Source organism: Podarcis melisellensis (genome assembly GCF_964234715.1).
Source record: "Podarcis melisellensis genome assembly, chromosome: 7".
Classification (NCBI taxonomy): Eukaryota; Metazoa; Chordata; class Lepidosauria; order Squamata; family Lacertidae; genus Podarcis; species Podarcis melisellensis.
Genome location: NC_138539.1, coordinates 25,002,213 through 25,020,054, shown reverse-complemented (window position 1 = coordinate 25,020,054; position 17,842 = coordinate 25,002,213). Strand labels below are relative to the sequence as shown.

The 17,842-nt window shown below is 43.0% G+C and overlaps 1 long non-coding RNA gene across 3 annotated transcripts in view; it reads right to left on the bottom strand.

Moving 5' to 3' along the window:
• Nucleotides 1-141: 141 nt before the first annotated feature.
• The window catches only part of LOC309374726, a 43,775-nt gene continuing 26,074 nt past the window's right edge, over nt 142-17,842 (bottom strand). For all 3 annotated transcript variants that reach the window (XR_014170683.1, XR_014170684.1, XR_014170685.1), the window contains 2 exons: nt 15,473-15,559; nt 142-1,432 (listed from right to left, as the gene is read on the bottom strand). This is a non-coding gene — a long non-coding RNA (uncharacterized lncRNA). The remainder of the gene's footprint in view (nt 1,433-15,472; nt 15,560-17,842) is intronic.

The window sequence follows — 17,842 nt, the reverse complement described above, 5'->3', positions numbered from 1 at the left end:
GCCTGCAGCGTCCGGGGTAGCGAGCCCGTGCAACAAAAGGAAGGCAGGGAGAAGAAGAAGAGAATAGGAGAGCTGGGGAAGGAAGAGGAGGAGAAGGGGTGCGCGGAACGAAATGTGGAGAGGGGTGGGGGGAGGGAGAGGGATGGCCCAAGTGGAAAAATACAAGAGAAGTTGGGCAAGGTGCGGGGAAAGAGCCTGGAAACGCACAGCCCTCGTTTATTGCTACCCTCTCGTCTTCAGAAGAATACCCAGTTCCCACCCCGGTGACGGGGGAACATGAAGGGAGCCGAGGAGACGTCATTCTGACCAAAGTGCCAGACCACTTTGGAAAGTCCCCTGCACGCAAGTGTCTCCACACAATTTTTCCACCCTGTTTTGACCAAGAGAGAGAGAAGGCATGCTCAATTTGGAAGTGGGCAAGGTTTTGAAGGATTCGGAACACACACTTGCACCCGTGCACCCCAATTATTCAGGGCCTGATGTTAAGTATGTTTTTCTACAAGCCGTTTGCAGCAATACCACAATATGTTTTGATGCCTGGGACTGAAAATCCAGTGGTTAAAAATAATGGAGTAGGAGTTATTTGGGTGCCCATTAATGAGGCCCCCCAGAACTGTCAGCTAAGGCTGAATATCTTGGCAAACCCTTGCAAAAGGAGTTCTGTAGCACTAGATCAAAAGCCTGCATTTCCTTCATGCATGTGTCCTAGATGTGTACACTGGCTGGTGTGGCCCACCATCTTACTCCCGCAGGGATAACACTTAGTATTTGAAAGCCCTGTATAACCCAAGAGGGTTGTGGCCAAGGAATGAAACTTATTCATGTCTGTTTCGTTCTGGTTTGGGCTCAGCTGTGACTTAAGGTCTTTCACTTTGGTTCATGCCAACAAAGTTCCTCACATTGGGACTGCTGGTCTAAATGGCAAACTTTTTGTAAAACAACAAACTCCCTCTCAAGTGTATGCTGGTATATAAAAATGGGGACCTGCAGTAATAGGTTGCAGTGTATTTCCAACTCCTCTAACAGGAATACTCCTTTTCAGGGCTCTAACTGGTGTGGAACAGGAGCCTTGTAGTCCTGTTTGTGATTTGCAGGTAAGGTGAAGATTAAAGTGTTGGTGCGGGGGGGGGGGGAGAGAAGGGAAAATTACATTGAAGTATATTCAGAATTAAAAGGAGGCGATTTGAAGATGGGGAATACGATTGGGTAGGAGAGCTATATTTGTGATGCAACAACTTGCAGATGTGATGAGAAAATAAAATAATACTGATTGATACATGTTATTTTGATGCAGTAGGGGTTTTTTGTTTAAATGTAGAGAAATATTACTGTGTAAGTAGAGTCCACCAAGGAACGTCCGCAGAAGTCCAGCTGACAAGAAAGCAAATGGCAACTCGGGCAGGAGAAAATTCTTGTGCTTTGCAGCCAAAGTCTGCAGGGAAGAAAAGGAAAGCAAGAAAGGGGTCGTATAAGGACACTCAATATAGGTTTTTGCTTCCTCTTTTATAAAAAAGTGGAATGTTAAGGGCAATTTTTCTAAAGTTAGTCTCCTGGTTTGCTTGCATGGTTACATGTCCTTTTGTTCATCCCACAGTTTTCGATGCATTTTCCAATCACTTTTGAAACCACAGAATACTGTTTTTTTAAAAATAAAATAAAAAGTGGATTCTCTCTGTAGCACTAAGTACCACATCCCATCAGCACAAGGATTTCTGCTTGTGCAGTGAAATGCCTCCCTTCCCTTCTCCCTGCACACCCTTAAATCTGTACTGGGTTTCTCCCCAACCTTTCAGAGCAGATGGTGGGGAGAGTACGTGGGGAAAGGAGAAGGGAAGGTTCATTGTGCAAGCAGAGATCCTTGCACTGCCAGAACTCAGTAGTATATTGCCCAGTGGATTTGTTGCAGTTGGATGACAGAGTGCTTCAGTCCACTTTAATTTCATAAACCTAGTGCTCTGGTATGTACTTAACTCTCTACTGCAGAATATTGATGGTCTGGTGACCTCCTCCGGTAGCTTCCCATGTACAGTAATAGCTTCTGAGTCTCCAGCTCTTGTGCTGGTAAGCCTCTTGTCCAGGAACAGAGTGAACCATGAAGAGACATGTCTGAGATAAGGAGGCTATTCCAGCAGAACAGAGGCAATGATGTGATTTGTGGCTTTTCAGTTTGCATCATATGTGGCTGGTGCAGATGTGGAAATTCATCCCACATCTGCAAAACAATAACAACAACATCCAACGCATGCAAAATCTAGAGCAGCTCCAAAAGGGAATCTTTAGGCCCAAACATAACTGCTGCCTTTTTTCTTCTTCAGGAAACCTTGCATGTTCTATCTGACTGGCCAGAGAAACAGGTTTGGTGGGTCCTGTGAGGTGATGTAGTGACTTAATTAGACCAAATTGCATCTAATCAATCTGTGAACTCCTCCCTGCTCCCTGTGAGCTGTTGTTATACAGTAGAGAGGATGCAGGGCTTAGGAGACATCACACCAAATCCTTGGTTGGCCAAAACCTTGGTTACCCTGAGTGGTAAGCCACCAGCTTTCAGCTCCTCCTACCTCACAGGGGTGCTGTGAGGATAAATATTATAGAACAACTTTTGCAAATAGGTCAGATAACCTGCTGCCCCTGGTCTCTGAGCTGCCTCCCCAACCCAAAGAAAGGTGCCTTCTCACACTGCCCCACAGGGGTCTGGGAAGAGGATTCCCCAGTCTTACTGGCCCAACAGAGACTGGCCAAAGGTGAATATGAAGCCAACACCTTACCTTGGGAGACAGCAGCAAGTGCTGCTGGGCCTGCAAGGTGGAAAGGCTCTCTGTTTCCAGGAAGGCCTTGAACACAGCAAGCACAAGAAAGGCCAGCACAGCGCCTGCCTGGCCTCACACTTGTCTGTCTGTTCCCAACAGGCTCTGTCTGTTCCCAACTGGCTGGGCTCCCTTGATCGCTTTCTTGCTTACTCCAAGGCCATCTCAGCTCCTGGCAACCAGCACCCTCTGGCCAGCCCCAGAGGCAACATTCGCCTGCATAGCTTGTAGCCAGGGCTGCTGCAGCAAACAGCTGTGCAATCCTTTGGAGGCCAAGACACATTAGAGGAGGGAGGGAAGGAAAGAGGGACAGAGGCCAGTGTTGCCTGTGGCACCCCAACCATAATTCAAGGCACTCCAGGGTGCCACGGCACACTGGTTGAAAACCACTGTCATAGTAGATGGGCAGCCTGATTCTATGCATGCTTAAATGTAAAGGTAAAGAGACCCTGACTGTTAGGTCCAGTCGTGGCTGACTCGGGTTGCAGCGCTCATCTTGCTTTACTGGCCAAGGGAGCCAGCATACAGCTTCCGGATCATATGGCCAGCATGACTAAACCGCTTCTGGCAAACGAGAGCAGGGCACAGAAACGCTGTTTACCTTCCCACTAGAGCGGTACCTATTTATCTACTTGCACTTTGAGGTGCTTTTGAACTGCTACGTTGGCAGGAGCTGGGACCGAACAATGGGAGCTCACCCCATTGTGGGGATTAGAGCCACAGACCTTCTGATCAGCAAGCCCTAGGTTCTGTGGTTTAACTCACAGCGCCACCCACGTTCCCGCATGTTTACTCAGACACAAATCCAACTGAATTCAATGGGACTTACTCCCAAATAAGTATTATAGGAGAATGCAGCCTTTACTCAGCTGTAGCAGCAGTAGTAACTGCTACATCACTTAAGGCTGAATTTCAATTTCTATTCCAATGTAGTAACAGTGTTCTCTTCTTTATCTGGTGTCACAGTGACCTACTTGAATGCTAAAAATCTTTTTTGAGTGCTATTGAAGAAGACTGGAACAAATATAGGACAAAGCATTTAGGAGGTGGCTTTGCAGTTTTGCTGGTAGGAACAAACTAAGATTAAAACCACATTTTAAAAGACAGTTCAGTTTAAGAAATGACCTGACCTGGAAACTTGAGATTTTGCCTTCAGGTCTCTTTGCTCCAGAGCTGCAGTTCTTTCTCCGCATTTGCCTCTGCTATCAACAATCTATACATATATTTATTTCTTGTTTTATTGTATGTCAGGAAATTAGAATCATTTCCAGTCCCTTTATTAATAACAGGAGATCATTGACATTGGTTTCAACCATGTTGGCATCTGCCTGTCTCAGGAGACAATGGAGTGCACATCCAGGGGTGAAGTCAAAGAGCTGCGTCATCAGCACTGAAGTGACCTCTCTGGGACGCAAGCCTGGGCAGTGTGTATGGAGGTCCTGGGCTGCCCAGATGACAAGACCTCAATGATGTGGTCCAGAGGAAAGCAGAGCAATGCATTTGACACCGGCTTGGCCACAGGAGTTGCTGAAAGAAGGTGTGCAAGGTGCCATCCAGCTGCCTTAGGGACTCCACTCCACTCTTACGGTGGCAATATTAGCAGCCTCTCAGCTTACAAGTCTTAGATTCCAAGATGGGTATGAGTCTCAAAATGCAATCCAGGAGACTTTTTAGCCAGTGTGCCTAGTGAGACACACTAGCAGGTACCTCCAAGCAGGCCAGTATTATACATCTAAAGCACATTACTTTCCCCAAGGACTAAACTGTTGGGGCCTAAATGGTTAAGGGTGCTGACATTTGTAGCTCTGTAATCTACAGTTTCCAGGATTCTTTGGTGGAACCCATGTGGTTTCAATGTATGGGTTGTATACTGTCTTATACCCTACGCATGTGCATCTCTACAATCTGCTCCAATATATGCATTCTCCAGTCCCTTTCTTCCTGCCTATTTGGGGATGATTACCCTTGAAAAGCCAAGGCTGACACACTGATAGTGCGCAATCTCCAGACAACTCCACCACCACCACCCCTGCTTAAAAACCCCCAACAACCTTGCAAGACATGCAAATAAGTGATGACATCCACACCACAAAAATAAAAAAGCAACTCTGCCCTTGACCACACCTGTCCTTGTCCAAAGAATGCAAAGTAGTTTGCTGTTGATGCAGAAGTAGGCTAGAACACACAAAGGGAGTGGTTTGAAGTTCAATGAAACATAATAATAAAACAGCAGCTAGCAGAAGGGCAGCATTTTTGGAACGCAGTAAGTGGCCTTATACAAGAGCAGCGTATTTATCCATCCAGCCCAGTATTGTCTACTTCTGATGGGCAGCTGCTCTTGGGCTGTCTCGGGTTACAGGACTTTCCCATAACCTGCTACCTGATCCTTTGAACTGGAGACGCCAGGATAAGATCCAGGACCTTCCAAGCACGTGCTCTACAACAGAGCTAGGCTCCTCCTCCTTATTTAAAAATATACATACTACAGGAAATGGTGCAGGGAAAGGGAAAGGAGAGTTCCACAGCATCACATTACTCATTGTAAAGTTTTAATAGCTGCCTAAGAGCAAGAGGCCAAGGCGCTTACCTAAGTTCAGTCAGGAGCTCATTCCCTGACTGCATTGACTGCTCCAACAGGGCACACTGTTTAACATGCATTTGTGGTGTTCACTATGTGGTTCTGCTGCCTCTGTGACAGGGCTGCTGGTGGCACATGGCCTGCTTCTCTAAGGTGACAATGGCTTGTGCCGTCTACTCAACATGGTGCTGTTGTGGCAGCTACCCATAGATATGGACATTGTTGGGACTGGCAGGGGGTGAGCCAGAGGATACAATGTGGAGACAGTACCTCTCTGGCACTGCCCCATAAGTCCATACTGCTGTGGAGATCTTTGGCTGTGATGCTACTTGCCCCAGTTCTCCCCTGTGGACCATCATGCTGTTTGCGTACTCTGGCCTCAGGCCCATCCAGTACACATGCCACCAGCTGACCCCCCAGGCCAGTGGCGTAGCGTGGGTTGTCAGCACCCGGGGCAAGGCAAGTAATTTGTGCCCCCTAACCCGTGGATTTGCGCCCCCTAACCCTAACCCCCAGATGTTGCGCTCGGTGCGGCCGGCCCCCCCTGCACCCCCCACGCTACGCCACTGCCCCAGGCAACACAGAAATCTCTCCTACTGCTTTCTGTCACCTTGGCCCTATGCCCCTGCTGTGCCCCACTGCCTAGGCCTGCTCCAGGACCTACTGTTAAGACCACCCTGTGTCCCCCACCCCTTGGCCTCCCACCAGTATGGTGGTTGCAATATCCAGAGAGCATTATTGTGGCTGGCAAGTAAAGCAGTTTCCTGGATAAAGCCCAGCCTTCTCCATGTTCCAGCCTTCTGGCTGGTGCAGGTGTAACAGGTAGGTTCACATACAATTCCTCATATTTATGGGCACAAACTGCTGGATAATATTTTCTGATGCTGCTGTGAGCTTTGTCCTTCTAAAGGCAACATGTTTATCCAAGTCATACAGAAGACACTCTCTCTTGGCACATCCTCATCGTGGACATGAATCAGCAGTCCAGACATCTATTTCTCTCTCGTTTCATCATATACGTATTGGGAAATAAAGGAGATAATGATCTGAGCTTTCCACTGTGTACATAACATTAAGTTTTTGGCTACAGGGGTATTTGCATATTGCCCTTTAAGTGTAGTAGATTAGACAATTACCAAGGAGTCTACTTGGAAACCAGGATATCTGGATTTAGTGCAGTTAAACATTTCCTGTGTAATTGTAGCAGGCTGATGCCCCAACTTGCTCAGGAGAAAGGGGATAGTCACCATTACCCAGCTTGATCTGGGCATAGAGGGGATCCAATTCCAATATTGTGGCTTCCTTCCCGTTAAAAGTGGCCATGTGAACAGAATGTGACGTCACTGACATGCAGAGTTTGCTGGAGCTCTTAATCCACAGATTGTAATGATCCGTCCCATTTTTAGCAGGATTACTTCAGCAGACCTCTGGTGCCAATGTTCAAATCATTAGAAATTACCTCAGCAGGCCCTCACTGGGAAAATGTCCAGTGAGACTTAATGGATGACTCAAGAGGGTAAACGGCGCTCTGAGGAACCAGTATGTCCATCAGAATGCAATTGCCTCAGAAAAGCGGTTGTCAGCCTGTATGCCAATAAATAGATGGTATGTGTCTCCTCAAGGTTAACTAGAGCCAGTCCTACCATTAGGCAAAATGAGGCAGCCATCTTAGACAGCAGATGCTAGGTGCTGGCAGCAGTAATTCCTCATGGGTAAATATGGCGCCCCCTCCCCAAAAAGAAGGGAGGGTGGAACAAAGCATGCTCAAACCCATAGAATATGCAGTACAGATATTGACCTCTGTGTCCACCTCAGTGATTTGGGTTTGGGGGACCATATAGGCAGAGAAAACAGGCAGCACGCTAGTGTGGATTATATATGCTCTACCTACTGATCTAGAATATAATATTATTTTAAGCCCAATTTTGTGCAACTTGACCTGGAAGGGAGGGCACGCCATTTCCTACTTGACTTTAGGCAGCAAAATATATTGGACCCACGCTGAGATAAAAGTGTTTTAGGTCTCTCAGCATGTATCATTTCAAGGTTCTCATTTTGAAAATGCCCCATACAGACTCCATGTGTAAATTTATAATCTCTGAGAGAAGGCGAGAGAAAAACCTGCAACATGTCTGGACATGACTTCTGATGGTGAGAAGGTGGGGCTTTAGAATTCTGAATCTCTTTTGACCCCTTTCCAGGATAAACAGAAGCAAACTGAATTATGATAAAGCAAGAAAAATGCAGATGTATTTAATCTGTATAATATACAGTGGTACCTCGGGTTACAAACACCTCGGGTTACAGACACTTCAGGTTAGAAACTCTGCTAACCTGGAAGTAGTACCTTGGGTTAAGAACTTTGCCCCAGGATGAGAACGGAAATCGTGCGGCAGCGGCCCGGCGCCAGCAGGAGGCCCCATTTAGCGAAAGCGCACCTCAGGTTAAGAGCAGTTTCAGGTTAAGAACGGACCTCCGGAACGAATTACCGTAAGGTCATAACCAGAGGTAACACTGTATAGAGAATGCCCAGCTATGTGTCTTTCCCTGATGCAAACTGAATTATGATAAAGCAAGAAAAATGCAGATGTATTTAATTTGTATAATATATAAAGAGTGCCCAGCTGTGTGTCGTTCCCTGATGCAAAATGGGCACAGATTTTGTTCTAAAGTACAGAGACTATTTAGGCTCACGTGAATCCTTATCAAGTCATATTCAAAGAGGCAAAGAGGGGAAGGCATGGCAGAAGCCATTCTGCCCAAGATGGCTGCCTAAAGGTGGATTTTATGACCATACACAATAAGTTGGACTGTTGGTCCAGCTAGCTCAGTGTCATCCACACAGAATGGCAGCAGATTAGCAATGTTTCAGAGTTTTTCCTACGCTTAATGGAAAATGTCAGTGGTTGAACCTTGGACTTTTTGCATACAAAGGATATATTCTGTCACTGAACTACACCCCTTGTAGCCAATGCCTTTTCTGATCAACTTAAGTTAATATGTGATGACGGAAACCAACGTTACTGAGACAGGGAATTTTGCCCTGGCAGACAGGAGTGGATTTATTTTATTTTATGTCTGGCTGGTGTTACTTGATTTCCAGCTGCTGCATAGTAGTTAAGGTCTGCACTATGTCTGGTATTTCAGGGAATACACCTGGGGAGGTCACAACTTGTACTTCTGGAATGACAAGATCAACTCTCTCTTGTCTGTCTGTCAAAATTTGCCAGTACAGAAGGTGGTTTTTTTGGTCAAACCGAAAATAACTGTTCTGTCCAAACTGAAAATCTATGTAATGCAAAGTTGTGTAGTGGAAAATTTTGAGCTGCCTGCTGGAGCTCGTCATTTCAGCCTTCATAGCCACAATCCCAAGGAAAGTATAAAATGCAGGTCCAGCTGGGTCGATCAACCCTACCCAAGAAGAGCAGCAGTGCATAACATAATGCCAAATCTATGGCATGACTTCAATCCTGATGTGCGTAGTTTCATATGAACGTAAGACAAGCCAGCTAGATGAGGCCAATGGTCCATCTAGGCTAGCATCCTGTTCTCACAGGATGCATCTCACAGTGGCTGATCAGATGCCCATAGGAAGCCCACAAGTAGGACGTAAGTGCAACAGCACTCTGCCCCCCCCCCCCCCAGAGATACCCAGCAGTGGAGGTAGAACATAGCTATCATGACTAGTAGCCATTTCCTGGGAATACACTCAATTGCATTCAGTGGCGCCTTGTTTTGGCTGCATACATCTGTCTTGTAAACCACAGCTTTAACAAGAGATCTTCAGGCAGGTGAAATGCAACCCTTGGCTTTTCATTAGATATACAAATAAGTGCCACCATTTAAACTGTGAGCATTAAGGAGGATCTACCCCCCCCACTTCATTAGTTTTCTTAGGATGCTTGATTGTCACTTTTTTCAGACAGAATGCAATTTCATACCAGCAGATTCAGCTCACACAGTTAAAGTGGGCTTGATGCTTTTTGTGCAACAAACCTGCTTCCAACCCTCCCCCCCACATATATTTATTTTTTGCAATATGGAAACTGATGGGAAAATGCACTGGAAATGGTGGGTAACAATTGCTCGTGATGTAAATTCCCCACAAATGAATCAGAACAATTGTTCAATAAACAGTTGGACTTCGATTTCACATATTAAAGAAAGAACATCTAGATGTAATATGTCTGCAAGAAACCCACATTGCCAGGATACATAGAAAATTACTGATAAACAAGAGATTAGGATTGGAATTCATTTCGTCAGACAAAGTTAAGAAAAGAGGGGTAGTGATGTATGTTAAAGAAAGATTAGAACCAAAAATGATCTTTAAGGATGAACAAGGAAGATATCTGGCAGTGGAAATTCAAATACATGGAGAAAAGATCTTGATTGTAGGAGTTTATGCACCTAACGAGGGGAAGGCAGAGTTCTTTAAGAAGTTGCATGAGACTTTAATGGACTATATGGACTTTAAAATCATAATGATGGGCGATATGAACGGAGTCGTCTCCACAAACATGGACAAAGCGCAAAGACAAATAATTTCTAAAGATGGGAGATTACCAAAGACCTTTTTCGAGCTGACTGATACCATGGACTTGATTGATATTTGGAGAACAAGGAATCCCCTGGAAAGAGAGGGGACCTTCTTCTCTGAAGCAAAGATGACCTGGACCAGGATTGACCAAATTTGGATCTCTAGCAATCTGGCACCAAGGGTTAAAAAGACAGAAATCTGCCCAAAAACCTGCTCCGATCATAACGCAATAAGGATGGACATGAAACTGACAACAGCTGGAAACTTCAGATGGAGAATGAATGACACCCTATTTGGAGATGATGCTATTTACAAAAAGGCCCAAAAGACATTGAAAGACTACTTCGAGGTGAATTTAAGATCAGATGTGGAAAGAAGAATAGTGTGGGATGCTAGCAAGGCCGTGATGCGTGGTTTCCTAATCCAACAAAATTCTATAAAAAGGAAAAAACAGAATGAGAGAAAAGAAAAAATTTGGGAACAGATGAAAGAAGGAGAAAAGAAATTGAGATCTAAACCCAAGTCTCAAGAGATTTTAAGAGAAATAAAGTACCAACAAACCCAGTATATGGAACTGATAAATCAAGAAATAGAATGGAAAATAAAACAAATGAGGCAAAAGACTTTTGAGTCAGCAGATAAATGTGGGAAACTGCTGTCATGGCAATTGAAAAAGAGGCAAAAGCTGAACACGGTAACATCCCTCGAGGTAGAGGGGAAACTTATCAGTAAACCAAATGAGATCAGTAATTGTTTTCAAAGTTTTTTTAAGAAATTATATGCACAAGGGCCAAAGAATGAACAAGAGATAGAAGATTTTATTAAAAAATATGGACTTTCAAAGATTAGTGAAAATAATAAAAGGATTTTGAATGAGAAAATTACAGACCAAGAAATAGAGGGTGCCATTCAGGGTATGCAATTGGGGAAATCACCAGGACCAGATGGATTGACCGCGAGGTACTATAAAGCACTTAAGGAATGGCTAATACAACCGTTGAAAGAAGTGTGTAATCAAATCATGGAGGGGAAAAAGGCTCCTGAATCGTGGAAGCAAGCATTTATCTCACTCATACCGAAAACAGAAACTGAGAAGCACCAAGTTAAGAACTACCGCCCTATCTCACTATTAAATGTGGATTATAAAATCTTTGCAGACATTTTAGCAAAAAGATTGAAAAAAGTGTTATTGGATGAGATTCATAAAGACCAAACAGGCTTTCTCCCAGGGAGATATATGTCAGACAATGTGAGGAACATTATAGACATTTTGGAGCTTTTAGAGACGAACATAAACAGAAAAGCAGTTTTGATCTTTGTGGACGCGGAGAAAGCCTTTGACAACGTTAGTTGGAGTTTTATGAAGAAGAATCTGCAAGGGATGGGGGTAGGCCAAAAATTTGAAAATGGTATAGGTGCAATATACTCTGAGCAAAAGGCTAAATTAATTGTGAATGGTATGGTGATGGATGAGATCCCGATAGAAAAAGGGACACGACAGGGATGCCCAATATCCCCCCTATTGTTTATATCGGTCCTGGAGGTACTGTTAAACATGATTAGAAGAGACCAGCTGGTGGAAGGGATACAGCTCGGAGCTAAACATTATAAGTTAAGAGCATTTGCAGATGACTTAGTTTTGACTTTGCAAAAACCAGAAGCCAGTACAAAAAGGGTATTGGAACTTATTGAAAAATTTGGTCAAGTGGCAGGTTTTAAATTAAACAAACAGAAGACAAAGGTGTTGGGAAAAAATTTAACAATGGAGGAAAAAGATAGCTTCCAAAGGGAAACGGGTTTGGAAATAACAAAAAAAGTGAAATATCTGGGGGTGAATTTAACATCTAAGAATATGAATCTGTTTAAGGACAATTATGAGAAATGTTGGTTGGAAGTGAAGAAAGATCTTGACATTTGGTCTAGACTAAGACTCTCCTTGTTAGGCCGAATTGCTGTTATTAAGATGAACGTATTGCCGAGAGTGTTGTTTCTGTTCCAGACACTACAAATTTTGGACAAGATGGACTGTTTCAAGAAGTGGCAGAAAGATATATCTAAATTTGTCTGGCAGGGCAAAAAACCCAGAATAAAATTTAAGATTTTAACTGACTCAAAGGATAGAGGGGGCTTTGCTCTGCCGGACTTAAGACTTTACTATGAGGCAGCAGCATTTTGCTGGCTGAAACAATGGCTACTTCTTGAGAATACAGATGTCTTGGATTTGGAGGGATATGATAATAACTTCGGCTGGCATGCATACTTGTGGTATGACAAGGTAAAGGTTCATAGAGGCTTTAAAAACCACATTGTCAGAAAAGCATTATATAATGTATGGATTCGTTATAAGGATTTGTTGGAAAATAAAACCCCCAGGTGGTTGTCACCCATGGAAGCCAAGGCGGTAAAAAAACTTAATATGGAATCAGATTGGCCAAAATATTATGAAATTATAGAATACGATGGTGAAAAGCCTAAATTACAGAGCTTTGAGAAATTAAAATCTAAAGTTCGAGACTGGCTACATTATCATCAAATTAATGAGACATTTAAGCAAGACAGGAGATTAGGATTTCAGAAGGAGAGGTCAAAGTTAGAAACAGAGCTATTGGAATCCAATACTAAGAATTTGTCTAAAATGTATAATTTGTTGCTGAAATGGAACACTCAAGATGAAACAGTAAAGTCAGCAATGATTAAGTGGGCACAGGATATCGGACATGATATTATGTTTGCAGACTGGGAACAGTTATGGACCACAGGCATCAAATTTACGGCATGTAGTGCCTTAAAAGAGAACATAATGAAAATGATCTATAGGTGGTACATGACCCCAGTCAAGCTTGCAAAGATATATCATCTGCCCAATAACAAGTGCTGGAAGTGTAATGAATGTGAAGGAACCTTTTATCATCTTTGGTGGACCTGTCCAAGAATTAAGGCCTACTGGGAAATGATCTATAATGAAATTAAGAAGGTCCTAAAGTGGACATTTGCAAAGAAGCCGGAGGCCTTTCTCCTGGGCATGGTCGATCAAACGATTCCAAAGAAAGATAGAACTTTTTTCATGTACGCAACCACGGCAGCAAGAATTCTTCTAGCAAAGTATTGGAAGACTCAAGAGCTACCTACTCTGGAAGAATGGCAGATCAAGGTGATTGAATATATGGGACTAGCAGAGATGACCGGCAGAATCCGCGACCAGAGGAGAGAGACGGTGGAAGAGGACTGGAAAAAATTTAAAGTGTATCTTAAGAATTTTTGTAAAATTTTGGAATGAGAAGATGTCAAGGGCTATGAAATTAGAGAATTTATAGCTGTTAAAATCTAAACTTAAGAAAATTTAAAGAAAGTTGTTCTTTTAAAATTGAAAGAAGGATTGCTTAAAGCTAATTTAAAAAATAAGGGTGCAGTGATGGGAAGGTTTGGGGAAGTCATGTATGTTTGTTTGTATGTTTTTCTTTTTCTTTTTCTATTTTATTGTCTATTTTGTTTTCTATACTGTTTAAAATGAATAAAAAATTTTATAAAAAAAAAAAAAATAAACAGTTGGACTTCGCATAACCTCCCCACAAACTTTGCGCAAACAAATCAGGATGAACGCTCAATAAACAGGTTATCTGGAAGTGACCTTATTCTCAGACTTTCTCCATGCAATTAAAGCAAAACCTGAATGCCTCATTCACTTGTCAGAGCAAGGAGAGTCTATAGATTAACCTGGCACTCCAGCCGATGACATCACCACTCCTTGCTCTGAAAACATCTGAGAGCCGCACTCCTCTGCATTCCCTCCTACTATAACCACTAATGCAGTGAAACTGCGTACAGTACTGTATATGCTTCTGCATCTTGAACATGAATTTGTTCAAGGAATCCGTACTTCTGTACAAGTTCTAGAAGAGCCACATTCCGAGAGCTGGAGCCAGCCATAAGATTTTCCTTTTCTGCCTTGAAACCTCTCCAGCATATATTGAGGTAGCCTTTGGAATTCTGAACAGCCCCACGATTCAGTCAAGAAAGAAATGCATTTACAGAAGGGCACTCTTGACTGTATGGAATATTTGACAATATCTGAGCGCAATCAAATAATAGCAGGTCAATTGGGCTGGCATGCTGACCCTAGACGGCTTCTAATCCATTCATTGTCTACAATTGATCTGGGAATGACTTATGGCCCACCACAGTGGAGCTGTCAAGTCTAATAAGCGAGCAAAGCCATCTGACTGCACTGCTGAAGACAAATGGTTTGCACCTATAAATCTCTAGTAGGCAGGCTGTCATTCAAGTTTTTACTGGAGATAATAATGGAACTAAGGCTTGAAACCATAATGCACCAGGGTTATTTTCCATGCCTTTAGTAGGAATCAATACATTGTGACAGAAGCATTTTGCAATTGAAGTCTTGCAGGGTGCTCTGCCACAAATCCTTCCTGGACAGCTTTTGGAGCTGTGCTTAATGCTAGCTTAGCCAGAGAATCCACACAAGCTAAAATAATGCCAAAAGCATTGTGATTTTTCCTGGACAACACAGAATTTCAGCACTCAGGAAATTTTCATACACAAAGTTTGGATTCTATTCCCCTAATTGGTCTTAATGTTGACAAAAATGTATCACCTATTGGACCAGCTCCAGCATTGCGCAGGCCCCATGTAAAGTGCTCTCTGGTGGGCCCCGTATTACATTGGGCTTATCTGACAGTGGCAACAACAGCAGTACTCCAGACTGGGGCAGAGGGCTATGAGTTGCTGTTTGAATTTCCCACAATGCCCAGGAACCTCAGTAATGCTATTGCAGGGAACTTAAAATAGAGTCTAGCCAACTCAGCAATGTGAAATGGGGAGCCCTGAGGCAGGCAGGCGTCAGCTCTGGTGGGGCCTGCTACTTTAGGATGCCAGGTGCCCACATCAGGCCTGCATCTATTTTTCTTCTTCATTAACAGAATTCACATGTAGAGCAAACAAAGCTTCTTAGTGTCTCAAGTGAAACATACGTGAATGAAAACAACCATCACATTAGAGTCAGTATGTTATGGTTGGCTCCCTACTTTCTAGTTTCTTCACCCACCCTTTAGTCTCTACTGTTCATTGGGTAAGTTGTCAAGTTTATTAAACAGATCACTCCACTTTCAGAGAAAGAAGATAAATTCCAGGGCTCCTTAATAGTTCAGGGAATTTCCATGCAAGCACATTCCACAGCTGGGAGGAGAGAGAGCTGGGCTAGAGAGAGAGAGAGAGAGAGCTATCACTGCAACAAAGGAAGGGTACCTTACACGACCACTTTGTGAGTAATTGTCCTATCATACTGCTCTTTGCATGCTGCTTTTCAAAACCAAAAAAAGCCAAAGAGCTCACAGTCAAGAGGTTACATATGAAAAATTTCAGAAAACACCATCAAAATCCTGCTATTAAAATTGCACATTAAAGAAATTAAAAATCTGAAACTATCACAGCAGCATTTCAAGGAGCACATAAAAATCCAGTATGGGGTTGTGGTTAGAGTGCTGGACTAGGATGAGGGAGATCTGGGTTCAAATCCCCCATTCAGCCACGTACCTTGAGCCAGGCACACTCTCATCTTAAGCTCCCCCACACGGTTATTGGGAGGTTAACATGTGGACAATGTACACCACCTTGAGATCCCTGGAGGAAAGGTAGGATATATAAATGTAATAAATAACACAATCAAGTCTCGAAAGTGACCCCATTCCTCACTTTCTCCATCACATCAGATCCTTCACACAAATTGGCCTCCAAATCTCCAGCTATTCTCTAGCCTCAGCTTATAGCAGCAGTGTGTGTGTGTGTGTGTGTGTGTGAGAGAGAGAGAGAGAGAGAGACAGACAGACAGACAGACAGACAGACAGACAGACAGACAGACAGACAATCCCCCTTCAGCCCTGTTCTGTTCAGATGCTCACCCCTGTAAGGCTTGGAGTAAAATAGCTGTTCCCAGAGTCACTACTCAGATGAGAGGGCCAACTCCTCCCAGTTTCTTGCAATGGTCTCCACTAACACAGGCTAGCAGCCACTGTCAAGCCAATCCACTTAGGCACAAAGAGGAGGTGCAAAACACTCAAAAAGTGGTCAGTTGCAATAGAGTCCCTCAGTCAACCTTGCTCCCCACTGCCTAAAATGAGCCAAGAAACTCATATGTCTACTGGTTCAATCAGTTTGGTCTAACGCAGTCTAAATAATAACTAAGCATACAGACTCCGGTTACCGAATGTACCTTAATATGAATGCATTTGTGATATTGCTCAAGTGGATACCAAACACTATTTCCGTGAAATGTGTTTGATATACTTACAGCTGTTTTTCTTGTACCTATATATTATTGATTGGATTACAGTTCTTGTGAGCTGCCTTGAGCCTTGGTTGGAAAAGTGGCTTATAAATAAACTTGATGATGCTTGGCGACTTCTTAATTCATGTTACTTAAGTTGCCCTTCAGACAAAAACATGTTTGAATTATTTTCTATACAGATGGCTTCCATGCAAGAGCAAAGTAATGTCTGAACAAATCCAAAATCCTCCTGTGGATTCATTCTCTGCATTTATATGCATTCTAAAAACGGGGTGGGGGGGGGGAGAAAAATAGATATGGTCCAAGAGGATTCGAAGACTTTTTAGCTTGGGTGCCCAGAATAAACACTGACAAACTGAAATGGCGGCGTGGCCAGAAAACTCTTATTGTGGATACTAAAAGTTGTGTATGCACAGGTGGGAGTTTCTATTTAGATCTAGCTGTTTCCCCCACACCCAGCCAAGCAGACAAACCACATTTTCGACTTGCATGTTTAAAACAGTTTGCACTGTTCCAAATCTAAACCAAGATAACCAGCTGCTTAAAGGATTATTTTCCCCCCTGCTGCTGCATCTCTTTTGTGCACAACTGATGTGTTTACAAGTTGACTACAATAGACTTTTAACATTCTGATAAAACAGTTGTTGTTGTTGTTTTTTTTAAAAAAAAAACAGCAGCAACAACAACCCACAAAATTCTAATCACAGGCTTATGTGCAGTGGGCATGGATCAGTTTCATCCAGAATGGTAGTTCATAGTAAACACATTGCAGGCTATTCTTAACACATGCACATTGTGGCCTTGTTACAAAGAAAGGTAAAAAGTTTGAGATCATAATTTACCATGGTGATGGTATTCACCGTACATGCTAGGACTGTTGCAAACCCCAGAGATTTCAGTCTTGCACTGCCAACTTGTTTGGCACTTTCTCTAGATGTGAGGCTACAAAATATCACGCTTTTCCCACACAAAAGAGGTTGCAGAAGAATTCTGTATTTTTTGAGGTAGGCCAGAATACATTTTGGGAATGGTGATGCTTTCCCGTCTTTTCTGGTTCCATAGATGTCCTAAATGTTCTTTCTGTAAACTGCTCTGAGGTGGGGTTTTTTTTTAAAAAAACGATCATGCAGTAAATTTTATAAAATATTTTTTTTAAAAAAACACTGAATACCTAATAGTTTTGGCAGATTCCCAGTCAGATTGGGAAACAGCCGTTGTATACACACACACTCATATAAACATAGCATAGGGAGGCTGATGGGATTTTCTTTTCCTGTGTAGCCCAAGTCAGTGAACTGGAATAAACAATCATTGACAGCCTAGAGTCTCTCTCTTGAACACATGCATTGTAATGGAAGATTTTTAGAAAACCCTTTTTTTGGAAAGAAGTTTCTCTCTACGTGCATATTTTAGGCTTGCAGTCCGTTGTGCTCAATGGTGCTTACTTTTGAGTAGATATATATATAGTTGCATTGTTAACACATTTTAAATAAATGTTGTGAATATCTTTTTTGTTTTGTTTTTGGAAGATCATTTTGGAATGATCTTTGGGAAGATCATTCAGGTTGAACCTACAGAAAAGTAAATAAACACTATTCTTCCTGGATATACTCACAACC